Source organism: Acartia tonsa, chromosome 3, assembly GCF_053477335.1.
Source record: "Acartia tonsa isolate MP-2025a chromosome 3, ASM5347733v1, whole genome shotgun sequence".
NCBI lineage: Eukaryota > Metazoa > Arthropoda > Copepoda > Calanoida > Acartiidae > Acartia > Acartia tonsa.
The window spans coordinates 39,815,883-39,839,662 of NC_137262.1; positions in this window are offsets into that span (position 1 = coordinate 39,815,883).

Below are 23,780 nucleotides of genomic sequence, written 5' to 3' on the forward strand. Positions count from 1 at the left end.
CAAGTAACAGAAAAAAATTTGGTAGCAGACAAAAAGGGCCATTAAAAAAGGGAGGGAGGCAGTTATCTGTATATACATCTATACTATAGATCTGTAATTCTTACATAGTCTTGTTCAATTTCTCCTATGTTTAAACGAAAACAAAATTAAAATGTAAACTTATTTGACAATTTTTATACGGTATGTACATAAACCAAAACAAAACATACACATATTTTGTGGCAAGCCTATCTTGATGTAAAGGTAAATGAACAGATAGTCTAGTGAAGCAGTATAGCAGCAGCATAGTAGTTTGTTGTATTGAAGACAATTCAAGGGATTAGGAATATAGGTTACACAAATTGCAGCAGAGTCGGGGAGGAAGGGATTGTTAAATGGAAAAAAGAAGTATTAGGAAATAATGTTATTAAAAATTGAAGATTATTTTGCACTTTATAATTTGGAAAATAACCAAATTCAAGAAAACACATAAATGCAAATAAAAGTTATATTAACAAAAAGATTATTTCATGATCAATGCTCAATAAAGTACTTGAATGTCTGACAGTCTGTCAGTGCTAAAGATCTCACTGTACCTACTTCTTGTGGTTCTGTTTTTATTTGAGGATATCTTTTATAAGTTAAAACACCTAAATTATTCAACATATAGGTTAGTACTTTATAAAGAAGGCAATAGCTAGAATGTAAATGATACAAATACCAAACCTATTTTGACCTATTTCTCTCATCCTTTTCCTACTGAAACAAAAGTAGACCTAGCTTTGCTATACTTGACTAAGCAAGGAAAGGTAGGTTAAATACATTACATTTGGTTTGAAGTGCAGTAGTTGTAAATATTAGAATTGCATCACTTGCACTGTTAGACTTCTTATTCACAGTAAATAAAAGTACAGTTTAATTTTGATAATTAATTCCAAATGATTTTTTAATATATTTAAAATTTGAAACAATCTAGATTTCTTGTCAAAAACACTATACTCTTATAGGAAATAAAAGCAAACATAGTAGAGATGAAGGCTTTCGAAATAGCTTTATCTTTTCTAAAACCCATAACATGAATAGGTAGGTACAATTGGCAAAAAAAAGGATAGATCAGAAAATCTTATGAATTTTATTTACAATAAAGGCAAACTAATCGAAATAGAACCATAATAAAATATGAATAACTTGTGGTAATATTAGAAAGAGGTAGAATGATAGCTTTATCATTCTGAATTTATGAACTTAATTCCTTGTTTTTAATTAAGAATGTTTAAATTATCTTTAAGTGAGTGGATGCCGCAAAATATTTCTAAATATTTTTATTGATTATATGAACATGAATACATTCCCTGGAAGTTTGAAGCCAAGGCTGGCCGCCCAATCTTGAGATTCCACAATGACCCGCCCATTTTCCGCCATTATCTGCAGGGTGGGTGAAAATTTTTCTGGTTGAATTGTTCCCAGGTAATGCTTGTACCCATCATCATACTAAAAACAAATCATTTTTTCGTACAAAAAAAATAGGTAAAATTGCTGATTTTATACTAAAAACAAGACATTGAATACAAAAAAAAAACAAGGCGTATTAAGGTAGTTAATATGGTTAATAATCCTTTTTTTGGTAATAAAAAAAGTTAATATTTTATTTACATTAATCAAATTGATTAAAATCGCCACAATAGCTCCTTTTTTCCTTATAAAGAATCCTATTGAGTTCCTCTTTTTGTAACTTTGAATAGTACAGACTATGAAAATAAACGATTTAGGGATTTAGACATTAAAAGAATTGTAGATAGAAAAGTTCACTAAAGTTTTTGGAGAAAACTAAAACATGGAGCTTACCTTTTTATCATCAATTTGTCCATACTGACTGAATTTGGTATCAAGAATAATTTCATTAGCTGTCACACACACCTATCAAAAATACAAATTCAAAATACATCATCATAACTTTATAACTTATTAATTTACCTCAAATATTCATCATCAAAAGAGAGAGATATTGCTTATGAAGAAAAATTTAAAAGAAAACAAATTTTAGACAAAAAGAGTATTTTAGACTTGCAATAAAAAATGTAAATGCCTGGTAATCTTTTAAATGAGAAAAAGTTAGTTCTTCATTAGAATTCAAAGTTAGGTTTCATTTATTACTTACATATTTGACAAGTCTATGCTATCTTCAACAATTTACTGATGTGTTTAACTGTACAGTACTTTTACCTTTAAAGGATATGTATCAGTAAGTTTAACAATAATATCTCCTTCCTCAACATGTATTCTACTCTCGTGTCCAACTTTGCTCACCTAAAAATAAAATTATATCAGCTAAATTAAACATAGGGATGAAAAATGTTGTGAATGCAAAATATTTAGTTTTCTTCGAAGGTATATTCTTTTACTTTCTTGTCATTCGAATAAGAGGTATAATAATTCCTTGGGGGACAGAAAGTGGACAATTATTAATGGTCAGTCTTTTTGTCTAAAAAAGAAAACAATATCCTAGCTGAAAACAATAATATTTTGTCATTTAACTAACTGATATAATTCTATGCTAAGAACGAAAGGTAATCGACATAAACTGAAACTTGTCACACATTTGATCTTTCAGTGGTTAGCGAGATTCTTTGGTAAACACAGACAGACACACAAAGATCCTTTACTTTATTAGAGGGATGTAATTTTGTGATAGGTATGGAAAGTAAGTAACATTTATGAAAATTGTTTTCCCCTAAAACTAAAGAGGTTATTTTTTTAAAAATATTGTTTTATAAAACAGGAAAAGAGGGGAAAATTATGATAGTACATAATCTATCAGAGGGGAGTAATTTGAATGCCAGGGATGGAAAGTAAGTAACATGTATTGAAACTGTTTTGTCCCACTTTGCTCACCTAAAAGCAAATAAACTCTCTGGAACAAATACCTTTGCAAAGTAGTGTTCTTAAAAACCAACAAAACCAAATTTAATTTCAGGAAAAGTGTATTTGTACTGTATTCTCTTTTGTTGGCTTAAAAGACTTTAAAAACTTCACAAAAATTTTAAAATAGATATATAAACTTTTACACCAAAAATTCTTATATATAGAATGGGTAATTTATTTATCATAATTCAGAGTATACATAAACTTAATATCCATTGTCTTACTCTAGGAATTAATTAGATTTACATTTTATAAATGGCTTTTTTTTATATTTATTCTCAATTCATATTAGATCTTATTGAAATTAAATTTCTGTAGAATATTAGAACTAAAAAGATTTTGCAAGAACATATGTAGAAGTTTACCGACAGTAAATGAGACAATACAGTCACATACAAACTAGTGTTCATTACGGCTGCTAAAATATATTTTCCACGCATGAATAGAAGTGTTACAGGCTATAATAATCACAAAATGTTCACTAGGGTAGCCATAAATTGTATTTTCAAACACTAGACACAAATTAATAAGTCATCTAATTTTTGATTTTCTGATTTTCATTTGATGTTATTAAGCTATTTTTGCGTCTGTGATTAAACACCACATACAAACTACACTCCCTTAGTTTGAAAATGGTTTTAAACAAAAACAAAGTTATTAGCTATAGATAGCTTAATATCAAGAACTTTTAAATTAAACCTAATTTCAATCCATTGTTTACATGACTATAATGTTATGTTTAAGGAAGAATCAAGTAGAAACTTAAATGACCCCTCTATCAAATGTAACTCTATGATAAAATTAGTTTGAAACTGTTGTAGGTAAGCTTATTTAATATTCATTCCACCTAGATTCATGAGACAAACTGGTTTTTTTTGTTCAAAGTTTTCCTAATACTTGCAGAATATTCAAAGTAATTGGGAATTTTCACAGAATTTCAATAATTTCATTCTAGATACTTTTTTTGAGTTTTAGTTTAGGTTTTTTGTTTATCAAACTATCTAGGTATGCTGGTAAAGTTTCATTAAATACCTAATCTAAAAAAAAATCCTCTAATTTTCCCTATTAATTGTAAGACATAATAATTTTTCATTGCTTTTATGAATGACCTAAAAATTATATATTATAAAACTATTTTAAGCAAATGAATCTTTCATATTCTTTTGTTATCAAAACAACAAATAATTCTGAAAGCCTAATTTAATATTAATATTATTATTTTAGACTGAATTATATAAGCTTAAAGAATGACAAATACAAATATTACAGTTAAAGCCCTTCCTAGCTCACAATGTGCAAGGCTTAAAGGAAAGGTAAATAAATTCAGGGTTTTGTTAATGTTTAATTAAGGGGGTGAATGTACTTAATGTAATTAAACCTAAAACAAAAAGGAACTCACACTAAGAATTACAGCAATGGAATTTAGCATGGCTTTTATGAGAAACAAAGTGGAACTATGAATTAAATGGGGACGCTGCCGCCGAAATCTAGAGCTGTTTTTCTTTTTTGTTCATTTGTGTTTCAGATTTGGTAACAAGAAGCAGCAAAACCGACTTAAAATCTTAAAAGTGCAGTTGCTTTACCCATTTCTTTTGACAAATGATCATGTTTATTTTGATTTACTTTATTTTATCCTAATTTCTTACTAGAATCTTTACATAAAATCTGTTTAATTAAGCAAACAAGACAAATCCTTTTAAAATTAATATTAAGAATGTCTTTTAAAATCAAATAATTTTGCCAAGGAATAATCCCATTTACCCCTGCGGTCACTGTACTCACCCAAACTTAAATTGGATAATAAATTCCATTCTGGATTTACGACATTCAACCGAGGCTAAACTTTTAACACACAGCCCAACACTGTGTAAATTTTAGTCAAATGAAAGTTTCATTTTAGGATTTGATGACATTTTTTTTAACAATAACTCAATAGGTAGGTTATTTTTTAAATTAGATTGGTAAATATATGATTATAATATTTTTTGTTGATTATGAATTTCAACCAAATTTGCTGCTATGTATATTGTATATTGTCTCATATGTAACCTATATTTTTGAAAGCTAGTGAGAAAGTGCATAGAGTTAACTAAAACCCAAGTTTAAAGTCAACTTGATTAAGATTTCTAATCAAGAAATGTTCATTCCAAATTCATTTTCTTTCATCCTACTATGCAGGGTGAGAGGGTGGTGGTGGTAGGAAAAATACATGAAAAGAGAGTTAATGCAAAAGAGTTGCGGATCTAATTTTTCAATTTGTTTTTTCTTAATCTCTGCTATTGCTGATTATTGTCATTCTTGTGGGCTAAACAAATTATAGGATATCAAAAACAAGTCAAAAGCTTTTAATTACAGGTCATTTGTTGTGATTGCTTTACTATATTTTTAATATGTAATCTTCCATGTCATTTGTAGCTTACACATTAAAGGGTTTAATAACTTTATGTCCTCATCCCAAGGAACGTGTACTGACTCTTAATTGGATCTTTGAAAATCAACCAATAATGTCGGGAATTTTGACACAACCAAGTAACAGAAAACAATTTGCTAGCAGACGAAAAATGTTCTTGAAAAAGGGAGGGGGGACAGGTAGTTATCTGTGTATACATCTATACTATAGCTCTGTTGCTTACAGGACAATCAGGGCAGCTCTGCAACCCTGGATTGCAGTATTGTAGGTCACATATAATTCATTTGCAGTCTGTTGATTATAAATGCAAAATTTGCATTAATAGAAAACAATCTGTAAGGCACTGAAAATTACACAAAATTGATTTTGTAGCGCAGCTTATTTACCCTAGTAGTTTTTAAATCTGACAAGTAGTGACAAAACCTTGTCTAATCTGAGTTTTGACAGGTTTTCCTCAGGTTTTAATCTGCCCGCCCCTCATCAATCAACTCTGACATTTGATTACATTTCGTCAGATTGTAATCTGACAAAACCTGTGTTTTTGCGCAAAAAGGTACTAAAACTCAGATTACTCAGGATTTGCCGCCAAATTTTTAATCTGTCAGGGGGGATTTCAGATTATAATCTGACGAATCTGACTCAATGTGAGCAAAGTTCAGGTGATTAAGATCGTAATCTGTGATTAAATTGACCCTCAAAATTTGCCCAGTTAATCCCTTATCTGACATTTGATGACAAACAGTCATACTCTAACCTGACATTTGATGACAAACAGTCATACTCTAATCTGACAATTGATGACAAACAGTCATACTCTAATCTGACATTTGATGACAAACAGTCATACTGTAATCTGACATTTGATGACAAACAGTCATACTGTAATCTGACATTTGATGACAAACAGTCATACTGTAATCTGTCATTTGATGACAAACAGTCATACTGTAATCTGACATTTGATGACAAACAGTCATACTCTAATCTGACAATTGATGACAAACAGTCATACTCCAATCTGACTTTTGATGACAAACAGTCATACTCTAATCTGTCAATTGATGACAAACAGTCATACTCTAACCTGATTTTTGATGACAAACAATCATATTCTAATCTGACATTTGATGACAAATGGTCATACTCCTAACTGACTTTTAGTGATAAACAGTCATACTCTAATCTGACATATGATGACAAACAGTCATACTCTAATCTGACATTTGCAGACAAACAGTCATACTCTAATCTGACATTTGCAGACAAACAGTCATACTCTAATCTGACATTTGATGACAAACAGTCATACTCTAATCTGACATTTGATTGCAAACAGTCATACTCTAATCTGACATTTGATGGCAAACAGTCATACTCTTATCTGACATTTGATGACAAACAGTCATACTCTAATCTGACTTTTATTGACAAAAAGTCATACTCTAATCTGACATTTGATGACAAACAGTCATACTCTAATCTGACATTTGATGACAAACAGTCATACTGTAATCTGACATTTGATGACAAACAGTCATACTCTAATCTGATATTTGATGACAAACAGTCATACTCTAATCTGACATCTGATGACAAACAGTCATACTCTAATCTGACATTTGATGACAAATTGTCATACTCCTATCTGACTTTTAGTGACAAACAGTCATACTCTAATCTGACATTTGATGACAAACAGTCATACTCTAATCTGACATTTCATGACAAACAGTCATACTCTAATCTGACATTTGATGACAAACAGTCATACTCTAATCTGACATTTGATGACAAACAGTCATACTCTAATCTGACATTTGAAGACAAACAGTCATACTCTAATCTGACATTTGATGACAAACAGTCATACTCTAATCTGATATTTGATGACAAACAGTCATACTCTATACTGACTTTTAGTGACAAACATTCATACTCTAATCTGACATTTGATGACAAACAGTCATACTCTATACTGACTTTTAGTGACAAACATTCATACTCTATACTGACTTTTAGTGACAAACATTCATACTCTAAACTGACTTTGAGTGACAAACAGTCAGGTTAGAGTATGACTGTTTGTTACTAAATTTCAGATTATCAAATAAAAGGTTAGAATATGACAGTTTGTCATTAAAATTCATACTCTAATCTGACTCATAATGATAAATAGTCATACTCTTTATAAAAATAATGATAGCAATAAATTCTACAAAATACAATATTAATTACACAATATATATAACAACTATAAAATTAAGTGATGGTACTCTTCAAAAAATTCGGTTGTTCTAGTTGTGCAAATGGGTCAACAGAAGTAACTATCATAAAAGATTTTTTTATGGGACAATCTTTTAATTAAGTTATTCTATTGAAAATTGTCAAAATTATCTCTTTCTTGGTTTCTCATTTCTTTGTTTGTGTGTTGACTGCATCAAAAATGTTTTAATGTAGTTTTATGATTTTCAAAACCACTTCAACATCAGACAAAAAATATTATCAACAACCTGACATTGAAGTGATTCTAAAATTTTGTGGTTAATTAATTTTTGGCAATAGAAAAACTAATTAGAAATAATTACATATCATCAAATAATATCTAAAGGTATAGTTGCATGAAGTGCATTTAAAAAGTATGATGGCTAGCATAAGTAACAAAAATACCATCTAACATGTATAATTTTGTAATAAAATGAATAACAATCAATTAGGCACCACCCAAATACTGTTTTTGTGAAAGCAGGACAGCCATTTATGTTGCATATATCCAAAAAATATGATTTTCAAGTCTTGATATTTTTAAAACTACATGGTAGAAAATTGAAATTATTTCAAATATATGTCCTATAAATGAACTATTAAACATAAAAAATAAGCAGTTCTTAAATTCAAGTTTAAATGCAATTAGTGCAACTACACCTTTGATGCAAAAAAAATAAGGAAAAATTAAATACTATTAATTAGACATCTATGAATATTAGCTAACAGTAACTAAACAATTTATTAAACTAAATAATAATAATATATCTGAAATTAGAAAACTAACCAACAAAGAAAATACACCATTTTTTTGTTTGTTTTTGTAAATGTAGAAAAGATTAAGATTTACATAGTGCTATATTTTGAAGTAGTTTCTATATCTTTTTAATGCTAATCCATATTTATTTATGAAAATTTTTAAAACTTTTAGTCTGTATGTAAATTTTTTATGTCCCTATGACTGTCTCATGTCTGCCTATATAAGTATGTCTTTATATCTGCCTGTCCATCATATCTGACCCTCTGGCTGTCTTATGTCCGCCTATGTATGTCTGTCTTTCTGTCAGTCTGTACATCTGTCTAAATATATGAATGTCACTCTGTCTGTCCTTCTGTCAATGGTCTGGTTGTCTATCAATCTGTCTTTCCCCTTTCTGTAAATCTGTTAGCTCATCTGGCTGCCAGTCTGTACCTCTGCCTGTTTGTCTGTCAATATGTCTGTTTGTCTGTATATCTTTCTGTCCATCTATAACTGTCCTTCTGTCTTGTTTTTTCTGTATTTATAACTTTTACAAATTGAAATTTTTTTTATACCTTCAGTCTGTATGTTCACTTTTTCTGTCCCTTCTGTCTCTATATTTGTCAGTTTGTTCATATGTCAGTCTGTCTGACCATATGTATGACATTCTGTCTGTCTGTCTTACCAGCTGTCTGACCATATGGATGTCAGTCAGTCTGTTTGTCTTACCAGCTATCTGACCATATGTATGTGAGTCAGTCTGTTTATCTTACCATCTGTCAGACCATATATGTAAGTCTGTCTATTTCTTCATATGTCTGACTGTCTGTCTTAAAACCTGTCTGTCTATCCTTTTGTATGGCTGTCTGTCTATTTGTGGATCTATCTGTCCATTTGATTATCTGTCTGTCTGTTGAAAGTTCTCTGTCTATCTTTGTGTCTGTCTGTCTGTATTTCTGTAAGTCAGTCTGTCTGTCTGTTTGTCTATAATTATATATGTCTGTCTGTTTGTCTTTCCATCTGTCTATTTTTCATGGTGTCCATCTTTATTGAATTTGTATTCTTGTTTTCTGTATGAACTAAATTTTAGTTTCACTAGGAACCAGGATCAGACAATAGATGATAAAGGAAGGAATAGGTTGTGCTAAAATCCGTAAAGGTGAGAGTTTTAAGGCTTAAAAATAGTAGTAGAAAACCGATAATATTTATGAAAAGAACTATAGACAATTTTTTTAAAGATATTATAAATTTTTATCATTCTACTACTGTTTCTTACTTAAAACTACTCAAAACCTTTACAGATTTTTAGCGCAACCTACTCTTCCCTTCATTTAAACACCTCAATTACAACTGAACAATAAGCCCCTTTTATAGGTTAGTATTCTAACAAATAGGTTTTGATACTGTTGGTATTTTAAACCCAATCAATATTTTTAAAGAATATCCAAAGATTTTAAGCCAACAAAGTAAACATAATGTGGACAGAGAAAAAAAACTTAATATTTGGGGAGAGAGAGGATATTTGACTGTAAATTATATTTTTACACTGGGGTAGCGAAGGATCTCAAAAACGGATATGGTTACACTTTGCAGTGAATAGTTTTAGGTCTAGGGAAGAATCTTAAATATTTGGGAGAAGAGTATTTCCTAACTTTAAATAAAAAAAGCCCCACCCCCCCCCCCAAAAAAAAAGAAGAATATTTTAGAGTCTTCTAGGGGCGTAGTTACTAGTTCTAATATTAAAGTAAAAGGATCTCCAACTATGTACCTTTCAGTCTGTTTGTTAAAGTTTAGATTCTCAGAGGTCCTGAAAGTGTTTATAACTAATTTAGGGGAAGGTACCAACACTACTACAAGAGAAATGCCCATCTAAATAAATAACTCCTCCCCCCCCCCTCAATTTTTTTAAAAACTATAGCTAAAAATGGTAGGGTTGACTTCCCACTGGCCTCTAGTAGCGTAGCTGCTAGTATATTGTTATGGCAGAAAGACAGAATAATTTAACTAGTATTGATCCAATCCTATCCTTTGATTTTAGGAATTTAAATGTATTTTTTCAGGGATAAGACAATGGCCGAAAAATTGATGCTCATAAGTCCCAAATGATGATACACAAAATTACCCCTTCTGTAGATTATAATTAGTGGTTAAAACATTAGGACACTCGAACAATAAACCAACCAATTACTAATTAATAAAAGTCCCCAAAGTTGTTGTGCCAATGAATGAGAAAACATTATTAAAAACCTTTGGGGACTAGTTCAATAAACAGTTAAATGTCCCCTCCTACCCTTGTATGCATCTCATAAAGTTTTAACAGGAATTCAAGGGATAGGTCAATGACAATACATTTATTCATTTCCCCAATGATTATAAACAAGATATACTACCGTAGAATGAATTTATTTGTTAAAAAGTTTTAAATGTACCAGTTTAGAAAAAAAACATCCAAATTTAAGTGTTTGAGCCAGCGGTAGAATACTTTGGGTACCAGCATAATTTAAAGTCCAATGTCCCCTCCCTCCTAACACCAAAATGTTGTAGTACGCTTTCTTATTCATTCCCTCAACACTTTGAGTACTTTTATTAACTTATGATTAGTCAAATAATATACTAGCAGTTTCCAAACATTTCAACCCTACTTTAGAATAAAATTATTGGTTGAAAAATTTAGACTCTGCTAGTTAAGAAAGAAAAAAATTGAAGTGTCTGAGTCAACAAAAAATAACTTTGGGTATCAGCATAATTTTTAGCCCAATGTCCCCTACTACTACAGGAATCACCATGCAAAGTTTAAAATCGATAGGACAATTCTAACATGTCTAAATTAATGAAAAAGCTATCCGTTACGGACGGACGGACGGTCCGATCATAGTTATAGAAAAACTTCGCTTTTAAAAACAGTAATAATAGCCAGGGATCTAAAGGGATAAGACAATGGTAGATAAATTGATGTATATCACCAAGGATGATGCACAAAATTACCCCTTCTGTAGATTAGAATTACAATTAGATTACAATAAAAATCAATAAAAGTCCCCAAAGCTATTAAGTTAAGGAATAAAAAAACGTTATTGTTAAACTTTGGGGACTTGCACAATGTCCCCTCCCTCACTAAATAGTAGAGTATTTTTGCATTGATAAAATTTTTATAATGGAAGCTTTTCTATAATTCAGGTCCGTGCGTCCGAACTTCCATAACGGATAGCTCTTTAGGTTAGTTTAGTCATGATATAATTGTCCTACCGATTTAAACTTTTCTCCTTACGATTTAAATGATTAATGTCGTCGACTATATAGCTCTTAAAATGATACTCTTGGCTGACATATTATCCACAATCTATTTGCCAGGGATATTAGAGATTCAATTTAAATTCCCTTTCCACAAACTAATTATGTTTATCCAGGGATCATAAGGGATAAGACAATGGACGGTATATTATGATATTAAAGGGAAATTTTAGACTGTCAATTACACAAATACTTAAAGTTTTAAAATCGCGTTTATCTATTTGTTGGATTAAAACTTTAGGTACTTTTATTTGATTTTGATTGGTTAGTTCTTTAAAAGCTTCAAATGTTTCAACTTAAAGTTAATCTTCAGAAATGGTAATTTTGTTTATCACTTAGTTGTGTTCGTCTTATCCCTTAAGATCCATGTAAAGTTACCCCTTCTGTAGAAAAAAATTATTGATAGAAAATGTTTTTCTTGTTTAATGCGTACTTTGCTCTTAGTTTGATTTGTTTTAATAGAAAATCTAAGTTGGGTAGGGATAGATTAATGAGAAGAAAAAAAAATATTTGCAGTAAATTGTTTGATATTAATAATACAAAGTAGCTTGATGTCTGTCTGTACGTCTGTCCGTCTGAAGCTTAAGATCTCGGTAACCACAGAACCGATCGGATTCTACTCTTTAGGGTATATACCTATTGGTCCTGTGGTGGTTTTAAGTTATTTTCTAGGGGGGGTTGGGACACCCCAAACCCCCCCAAAAAATGAAAGTCCCTAGAGGCTAGGGGCGAAGCCGCTAGTTTATATATATTTGAGGTATATGCATATTAGGAAACAAACTTATTTTCTTCTCTTTTAATTACTTTAAACTTTAAAATATACCAGCGGTTGCAAACCTAACATTTAGGAGCTAGGGAAGGGAAGAAAATAGTATAAAGCCATCGCAGGACTAATATAAAGTTTTCCAAAAATAGAGAACTCGATGGGTTAAGTAGCTTTAGAAGTCTTAAGCTACAGATATAACAAGGATGACAACATCCATAAAAGCAAAGCTCTGAAATGGAAGAACAAACGAACATTAACATTTGTAGATTGTCAGAACTAAATTAGCAGAATATTAATGCATCAGTACAAACAATATTGTAAGTAAATTTGTTGCAAAACTGCACAAATAGATGATACTGTTTAAGGACATACTTACATTTTTGGGACTTGTTTATAGAGATGCTTTGCTTATAACATTATACCTTGTTGAAATAGGAATCAGTTTTCAAAAAATAAGAAGAATCAAATAATTTTAACATACAAAAATTTGTTATCAAAAAAGTTAAAAATCGACATGTTTCAAATGGACGTAGGGTCATTCTGGTATTGATTATAGAGTTGCTACGCTTTCTAAATTGTACCTAACTAATACATGAATCATCATACAAAGTTTGGAATCGATAGGACAATTCTAACCTGTTTAAATTAACGAAAAGAGCTAACTTTCTGTGACGGACGTACGGACGTACCAACCCTAATTATAGAAAAGTTTCGCTTTTAAAAACATTACTTCTTTATATAATAGGTTACGTCCCCAGAAGGGGGAGGGTGTAGTCCCAAATAGGAATTATGAGAAGCTACACTTTAAAGAAAAATCATATCAGTGAAGTGGTTTAGGAGATCCTTCGTTACACAAAGACAGACACATAGACATCTTGTTACCTTTACATGACATAATCAAACTTGTTAATACTAACATTCTTATTGAAAGTTTAACTTTTAGTTTTTAGAATGTTTGTCTCTGCAGAAATAATTATAATAAATGCATATTGTCAAATGGTCACAAATAATGTGAAAACCTAACCTAATATTAAAACAGCGAAAACAGTAAAAGTGTCTAACTATGACGTCAGAAAAAATTAACAATTAACCAATGAGAGGCCGTTATATATTTTACCATTGTGATAACTGGCTTCTCATTGGTTAATTGTTAATTTTTTCTGACGTCATAGTTCCGACACTTTTACTGTTTGGTATAAGATCCAAGTAGTAATATATCCATTATGCTACGATAAATTGTTGCAGCCGAACCCATAGGCGTTCAAGGGGGGGGGGGGGGGTAATGGGGCGATTACCCCCCCCCCCCCAAAAAAAAAACGAATTACCCCCAAAATTTATTTCATTTTACCCCCCCCCCCCCCCATTTAAAATTTACCCCTACCCTGGGGGTGCCGTAGGCACCCCCAACCATTTAGGAGGGGGTATTTACCCCCCCCAAATAATTTTGGGGGGGTAAATACCCCCCCCTAAAATAGAAAATCTCTAACAAAAAAAAATTTTGCGCGCTTCGCGCGCATTTTTAATACTAAATTTTTGATAAAATTTAACTTACCCCCCCCAAAAAAATTACCCTGGGGGTAAATTTTTTGGGGGGGTAAACAAATTTTACCCCTGCCAACAGATTTCAGGGGGGTTAATTACCCCCCCCCCAAGCAAATTTTACCCCTGGCCGAACCCTGCCTTTTTCTCCTCATATTGTTACTCCCATTTTTCTAAAACAGCTAATTATACCAAAACATGTTATTAAAACTTAACTTAATTTAACTTAGATTATGGTTATGAATATGGGAACTGACACATTTATTGCAGATAATCTAAACTAGCCTTTATACTTTATTTTTTTGGGAGGGTTATAAATCAGGGATACGATTTTAAACAATTTTGCATTAAATGAATATGGTTATTTTAATTTGCCTAAAAATTTATCAGAGTAAAATGGTACAGTTGAACAGGTCTACCTTCAAACTAGAAAAGGTTTGATTTAAATTTTAAGATTTGTGACTTTATCTAATTTACTTATTTATCTAATAGTTTATGCTTAAGGTAGGGGAAAGACAATGGCACATAAAATATTTTCCAGTATGGTTTCATAACCGATTAATATCAAGTGGATTAGAACCGGTTCTCAACCATACTTAAAAATCATGTATCATAGCGTATTATATCCAGTATATAATGTGATTTAGATAACTTAAAATCATATATTTTTTATCTACTCTTTAATTTCAGGGATCTCAAGGGCTAAGACAATCGCCGATAAATTGATGTTCATCCCCAATGAAGATACACAAAATAACCCCGTCTTTAGATTACGATTAGAGGTTGAAACGTTTGGACACTCAACTAAATGAACCAACCAATCAAAATTTAATAAAAATCCCCAAGTAAGTTAAGTCAAAGAATAAGAAAACGTTATTATAAGACTTTGGGGCCAGTGTAATAAACAGCTCAATGTCCACTCCCTCCCTGAACTATTTGAAATATCTACCCATCCCTCTGGCCGTTCATCGAGTCTTGATTTTAAAAGACTAAAAATGTTAAAAAATATTTTATCCCCAATTAGAATAAAATTAGCATAATATTTGAATTGTAAACCTAGATATTTAATTACATCCAAGAAAGGTCACAAGGCAAATAAAATAAAGAGTAACTGCACTGTTGATCAACAATTTTTTGGCTGGAAAAACATAGTTTGAAATTTATAGGACAGTTCTAACATGCTTAAATTAATAATGAAGAGCTATTAATTACTGACCCGACGGTTTGAAAGTCATACTGGAATAGATATTTATCGCATCGTATTATAGACAGCTTTCCACGGTTATTTAGAATGAAAAAAATATACAAATAAAACCAGTTTTGTGGGCCCTGAGGTGCCTAAGGCCCGTGCTAAAAAATATAACATTAATTTTGCGATTTTTATTTTAATAATTGTGGAAATTTGCCTGTAATACGAAGCTAAACATATTTTTTCAGTATTGCTTAGAGCCGGTTCTAATCCAGCAGAAATAAATCGGTTTAGAAGCTATATTGGAATAGATATTTATCGTATCGTATTATAGACAACTGACATTATTCTTTTATTTTAGTAATCATGGGAAAATGTCTGTAATACAATGCTATACTTTTTAGTATGGCTTGGAACCGGTTCTTACCCAGCGGATATAAATTGGTTTGGAAGCCATAAGGAATAGGTATTATCGCATCGTATTATAGACAGCTGTCCGCGGATATAAAATGAAAAATTGTGAAATTAAAACCATTTTTTTAGGCCCGGGCTAACAAAACTGGTACTAATTATATGGTTTTTATTTTAATGTTCGTTGGAAAATTATTTCAATTGGATGCTATACATGATTTTTCATTATGGCTGAGTACCGGTTTTAATCAAGTGGATATTAATCGGTTTAGAATACTGGAAAATTAATTTATTTGATCAAAAAACAATTCAAATGCTATACATGACTTTTTCAGTATGGATTAGAATCGGTTCTAATCCAGCGGATATAAATTGGTTTGGAAGCCATAAGGAATAGTTATTCATTGCATCGTATTATAAACAGCTGTCCGCGGGTATAAAAATGAAAAATTATGAAATTAAAACCAGTCTTTTAGGCCCAGGCTAATAAAACTGGTACTAATTTTATGGTTTTTATATTAATGTCCGTTGGAAAATTATTTCAATTTGATGCTATACATGACTTTTTCAGTATGGCTTAGAACCGGTTCTTATCCAGCGGATATAAATCGGTTTAGAAGCCATACTGGAATAGTTATTTAGTGCATCGTATTATAGACAGCTGTCCGCGGATATTAAAATAGAAAATTATAAGATTAAAACCAGTTTTGTGGGCCCTGAAGGGCCTTAGGCCTGTGCTAAAAAAACTGACATTATTCTTTATTATTTTTACTTTAGTAATCATGGGAAAATGTAATACAAGGCTACACATGACTTTTTTCAGTATGGCTTAGAACTGGTTCTTATCCAGCGGATATAAATTGGTTTGGAAGCCATATCGTATAGTTATTTATCGCATCGTATTATAGACAGTTGTCCGCGGATATTAAAATGGAATATTATAAGATTAAAACCAGTTTTGTGGGTCCTGAAGGGCCGAAGACCTGTGCTAAAAAACTGACATTATTCTTTATGATTTTGATTTTACTAATCATGGGAAAATGTCTGTAATACGCTGCTATACATGACTTTTTCAGTATGGCTTTCTAGCGGATATAAATCCGTTTGAAAGCCATACTGGAATAGTTATTTAGCGCATCGAATTATAGACCACTATCCGCGAATATTAAAATGGAAAATTAAATCCAGTTTTGTGGGCTCAAGGGGGCCTAAGGCTCATGCTAGAAAAACAGAACATTAATTTTATTGTTTTTAGTTCAATAATCATGGAAAATTGTCTTTAATACGATGCTATATATGATTTTTAAGTATGGCTTAGAACCGGTTCCAATCCATTAGATATTAATCGGATTGGAAACCATACTGGAATAGTTATTTATAGCATCGTATTATAGTTAAATATGGGATCGTATTTTAGACAGCTTTCATTTAACCCTTAACGGTTGGGGGGGGGGGGGACGTTGGACGTCCCCACCCCTCCGGTTTTTTCTATCTCATTTTCTGTGTGTGAAAGATAAAGAGCCCAGACTTTTCAAGTATGGGTATGACTCATAACTGAGATTTTGATTTTTTTTGAATTTGTATTTTTATATTTCTAATATAAAATTTACATAAAGATAAACATTTTCTGTAAAAAAAATGTACTTCTAGCTTCAAAAATAAGAAAATTACAGTCGCTTGAAATTTTTAAGTAAAAAAGGACCTAAAAACAAAGGTTCTTAAATAAAAAATTGACTGACTTATTTAAGGTCGGAAATTCATTATCAATCAGGGGACTTGCAAATTTTTTTTAGCCCTCTAGCTCTAATAGGAACTGAGATAATAATCTTTAAGATTTCTCATGAAAGCGAGTGTTCCCCATTTTTAGGCCATAAAAAATTTTCTGTAATAAAATCATCCAATTAATCGGATTTTTGGAATGCTAATTCTTAGGACAACAAAGTACAGTGTTGTAAGAAATGCATTTCTATAACCAAGTTTTAAAATGGGACTTGTATACATATATATTCTGATTATTCCATTCTGACACTGTTAATGTTCGTTTGTCCTATTGTTATCAGATGGACAGACAGATGTACAGACAGATGGACAGACAGATGTACAGACAGATGGACAGACAGATGGACAGACAGATGGACAGACAGATGGACAGACAGATGGACAGACAGATGGACAGACAAGTGAACAGACAGATGGACAGAAAGACAGACAGACGGACAGATAGACGGACAGACAGATGTACAGACAGATGGACAGACAGATGGACAGACAGACGGACAGACAACCAGACTGACAGACGGACAGATAGATGGACAGACTGACAGACAGACAGACAGACAGACAGACAGACAGATAGACGGACAGACAGAGGAACAGACAGACGGACAGACAGACGGACAGACAGATGCTCAGACAGACGGACAGACAGACAGACGGACAGACAGACAGACAGACAGACGGACAGACAGACGGACAGACAGACGGACAGACAGACGGACAGACAGACCGACCGACAGACAGACAGACGGACTGACAGACAGATGGACAGACAGACAGACGGACAGAAAGACAGACGGACAGACAGGCGGACAGACAGACGGACAGACAGACGGACAGACAGACGGACAGACAGACGGACAGACGGACAGACGGACAGACGGACAGACAGACGGATGGACAATGCTGAGCATGAATATCAGACAGGCGGATAACCAATGTATAGACTAGATGTACATATTGTCATATGAATTATCACTGAAATTTCAGCTTTCTAGCAGCTGAGAAAATCACATTTCCTCACTGACCAACTGGTGGATAAAATGTATTATAGAGTAGCTTCTCTATAAATTAATCAATGAGTACCTTCATTGCTATAAATGAAATACAATAGCTATATTAAAGACACATAGCTAAAAATCTTGGTCAAACAAACTGACAAAATACCCTTTTAAGTAGCGAGGCTTCTGTATAATTTGTTCGTTTGCCTGTCCATTATTAAGTCATATGTAACAGTCACTATGGGAACAATGTGATTTTTTCGACTATTATTTAAGATAGACCTGTGCCCCTCTAGTCTAAACATTTCATTTCCATATATCTGTAACTCATGCTTTAAAAGTTAAAATTATTTTAAAGGTTTCTTTGATTTTGAAAATAAAGTGTATGTTTAGTAGTTTAGATGTCATAACAAAAAAAAAAGAAATAGAATATGTAATAGTTATTTGATGCATCGTATTATAAACAACTTTCTACTGATAAAAAAAATGTACATGGTGTTTCAAGAGAAACATCTTTTTAAAAATATTAATTAAACATTGAAAATAAAACATTTATATGAAATGCCTTATATATTTGGAAAACCTGTTCTGGGACAATTATGTATCAAATATTAAAAAATGATTTTTTCAACAATTTATTTTGTATGCATAATTAAGATTTTTAAAAAAATATTTTTATTGAAACACCCTGTACAATTACAAGATTCAAACCAGTTTGCTACAACAATGTGTCTTATTAGGTAATTTCCTCAACTCTGACTCCATGTCACTGAATGTCATATATGACTTTTGTTAAAGGAAGCTTGCAAGAAATACCACGCTTTGACTGCTGAAAGACTGCCACAAGTAGACCCAATACCCCAAATTTGAAGCCTTCAGCTTCTATAACAAAAAAGTTCTAGGCATTTTAAAATGACGTTTTATGTACAATGAAAATTTTGAAAGAATCTCAATGCTAATGTTAGAAATTTTTAAATTAAACTACGTTGCCTAGAAACAAAATTATAAGCTTATTTTTTTCATAAATTTAGGTTGCCAGTAACTAATTATATTTTTACAATAAAATACCCATTTTTATAGTCAAAATCATTAAAAAAAATTAAGTTTAACTTGCGTTGTACCAAGTTTACTGTAGCCAATCAGAAGGCTGAATCAGCTAAGCAACCAATCACAGCTGGGTTTGTTTTAGTTTTCCCCTTTGTTTCCGCTAAGATTTTTGTTCATAAATGCAATTTAAATCGAATTTTTTTCATAGATTTTGACTATGAAATGTTGTGTTTTTATTGTCAAACTGTAATCAGTTACTGGCAATCTAAATTTCTGACAAAGATAAGGTTATAATTTTGTGTCTAGGCGACGTAATTTAAAATTGTTTTTTTTCTTTTATGAGCATTGTAAATCTTTCAAAATTTCCATTGAACATGAAATGCTATTTTGAAATGCCTAGAACTTTTTTGTTATTGAAGCTGAAGGCTTTAAATTTGGGGTATTAGGTCTACTTGTGGCAGTCTTCCAGTAGTTAAAGCGTGGTATTTCTTGCAGGCGTCCTTTAACAATGTGTCAGATTAGGTATTTTTCTCGGTGTTGCCACAAAAGACCAACTCTACAAAAGACCAACGCCTACAAAAGATTAACTCTACAAAAGACCAATGCCTTCAAAAGACCAACTCTACAAAATACCAACGCCTACAAAAGACCAACGCCTACAAAAGACCAACACCTACAAAAGACAAACACATATATCAAATTTATTGATAAAGTAAAACATAATCAATTTATGTACTTAGTTATAGAAGTACATACAAAACACAAATAATTTTTAATAAATATGTATATTATTATATTCTTAAGTAGTCAACTTCATTCTTGGTAATTGTCATTGCACTGGCTGTACATTTTTCAGCCTTCTTTTGACAGCAGACCCAGTACATAGTATCTCCTTTGGGATTAGTTCTTATTTTCAAGTATTGGTAGCAATTTTTGTCCTCCATTTTCTCTTTTCCTTGTTGGATATAGTAAAAACAGCTTTTTTCAGCGCCATTTCTGCCATTTCATAGTAAGGATAACCATTTGTTACAAAATGTTTGAGAGAAATGATTTTTTTAGCATTAAATTTGGAATATTTTATTATCAAAATTTGAAGATTTAAAAAATTTTCTTGGAAGATTTTCAAGCCATTATTTCATTACATTGATACAAAAAAATAGTTTTAATTTTTTTCTCGTAATTGTGTCGTTTATAATCTATTTAAAGCATACATTATATTCATTATTTTGATAAATACAGATATGATGGTACATCATTTGCAGCTATAGACCTTCCAGCTCTACAATTTTTTGAAAGTGTTGGTCTTTTGTAGGCGTAGTCTTTTGTAAAGTTGGTCTTTTGTAGGCATTGGTCTTTTGTAGAACCGACTAGTTAGTCTTTTGTAGGCGATGGTCTTTTTCTCAACTCTGACTCTATTTCACTAAATGTCATATATTACTTTTGTTAACAATGTGTCAGATTAGGTAATTTATTCAACTCTGACTTTATTTTACTAAATTTCACATGACTTTTAGCAACAATGTGTCAAATTAGATAATTTCCTCAACTCTGACTCTATGTCACTAAATTTTAACATTTAAAATTATTTCTTTTTAAAAACATCATATCATTAAAGTTAAAATTTGTGTGTTTGTTATGTAAGATATCCTGAAAAGATTTCTAACAGTAATTTGATTTTTGCCAAAACTCTACAAGTAATGTGCCTAACAAAGCTGCAGTCTTTTTAAACGTCTCTTGTATTATTACGTATTACAAAAAATAAAAACTAGCAAATGCAATACACTTTGTGCTTTAGACGCTGCGGGTTCTAGCTAGACTAATGGATATGGAATATACGTGAATATTATGCCAGGGAAGAAATTGTCTTCAATATAGGCTATTCATTAATGGTCAGTTCATTTATCAAGTAAAGAAGGGATGGGATAAAGGAGGTGGATGGATGGTATCACTGTTTTAGTCTGCTAGGCTGGGAGTTTCACTTTAATTGAGAATATAAAAATCTTGTTTCATTCAAGAAATAATAAATCCATTGCTAGACTAAAAACCATCTGGAAATTTTATTTTCGTTTAAAATGTGGCATCTAAAGAATAATGCCTCCAACTTTACAGCCATCCAATGTAATCATTTTTCATATGTCATATATGATTTTTGAAACAATGTGTCAGATTAGGTAATTTCCCCAACTCTGACTCTATATCACTAAATGTCATATATGATTTTTGGTAACAATGTGTCAGATTAGGTTGTTTTATCAACTCTGACTCTATGTAACTAAATGTCATATATGAATTCTGGTAACAATGTGTCAGATTAGGTAATTTCCCAAACTCTGACTCTATGTCACTAAATGTCATATATGAATTCTGGTAACAATGTGTCAGATTAGATAATTTGCACAATTCTGACTCTATGACACTAAATGTCATATATTTCATTTGGTTAAAATGTGTCAGATATGGTAATTTCCTCAACTCTGACTCTATGTCACTAAATGTCATATATGACTTTTGGTGATATTGTGTCAGATTAGGTAATTTCCCCAACTCTGACTCAATGTCACTAAATGTCATATATGAATTCTGGTAACAATGTGTCAGATTAGGTAACTTCCCAAACTCTGACTCTATGTCACTAAATGTCATATATGACTTTTGTTAAGAATGTGTCAGATTAGGTAATTTCCCCAACTCTGATTCTATTTCACTAAATGTCATATATGAATTCTGGTAACAATGTGTCAGATTAGGCAATTTCCTCAACTCTGACTCTATGTCACTAAATGTCATATATGACTTTTGGTGATATTGTGTCAGATTAGGTAATTTCCCCAACTCTGACTCAATGTCACTAAATGTCATATATGACTTTTAGTAAGAATGTGTCAGATTAGGTAATTTCCCCAACTCTGACTTTATGTCACTAATTGTCATATATGACTTTTAGTGATATTGTGTCAGATTAGGTAATTTTCTCAACTCTGACTCTATTTCACTAAATGTCATATATGACTTTTGGCAATAATGTGTCAGATTAGGTAATTTCCTCAACTCTGACTCTATGTCACTAAATGTCATATATGACTTTTAGTAATGTTGTGTCAGATTAGGTAATTTCTCCAACTCTGACTTTATGTCACTAAATGTCATATATGACTTTTAGTGATATTGTGTCAGATTAGGTAATTTCCCCAACTCTTACTCTATGTCACTAAATGTCATATATGACTTTTAGTGATGTTGTGTCAGATTAGGTAATTTTCTCAACTCTGACTCTATTTCACTAAATGTCATATATGACTTTTGGCAATAAAGTGTCAGATTAGGTAATTTCCTCAACTCTGACTCTATGTCACTAAATGTCATATATGGCTTTTAGTAACATTGTGTCAGATTAGGTAATTTCTCCAACTCTGACTCTATGTCACTAAATGTCATATATGACTTTTAGTGATATTGTGTCAGATTAGGTAATTTCCCCAACTCTGACTCTATGTCACTAAATGTCATATATGACTTTTAGTGATATTGTGTCAGATTAGGTAATTTTCTCAACTCTGACTCTATTTCACTAAATGTCATATATGACTTTTGGCAATAATGTGTCAGATTAGGTAATTTCCCCAACTCTGACTCTATGTCACTAAATGTCATATATGACTTTTGGTGATATTGTGTCAGATTTGTTTGCATTGCCAAAAATGAGAAAATAACCTGACATAATGTCACTAAATTTCAGATTGAAATCTGAACTTTGGTCAAATTTTGTCATATCTGAACTTTGGTAACAAAGAGTCATATTGAGACAGATTTAAATCTGAAATCTAGTGACTGTGGATTTCTAATCTGACCGAAAAGGGGTAAAAACTACTAGGGTTAAGTACATGTGCTTTTATATTAATTTTTAGATTATTTTTGATAAAGGTTTAAAAGATTTGACGATAAATTGATGTACATCCCACATAACTATAATCACTTTTCCCTTCTCTAGATAAAAATAATTGGGGGAAAAGTTTAGACACTATCTAATCTAGATTTAATAAAAATCCCCAAATTTTTAAAGCCAACGAATTTTAGATCATGTTGATAAAACTTTGGGAACCAGTGCAATATACAGTCCAATGTCACCTCCATTTCAGAACAATTCTACTTGACGAGTCTAAATATGCTTTTATTTAAAAACCTTGTTAATTTTAGAATTGTGAGAATACAAACTTGAAAGAACACTTCCCTAGCTTCCTTGATAAAATATTTACACTGCATGGATGGAAAACAAAACCAGGGATTATGGGGGATATAAATCAAAATGTTTAATACAAAAAAGTTTACCATTACTTATATTGTAAATGTCTAGTTATAATGTAGACCGCAAGAACTACTTAATTTACCAAGTAACGCTGATAGGCTGTTTAAAAAGTTGGTCTAACTTCACAAAACTTAAACAACTAGGC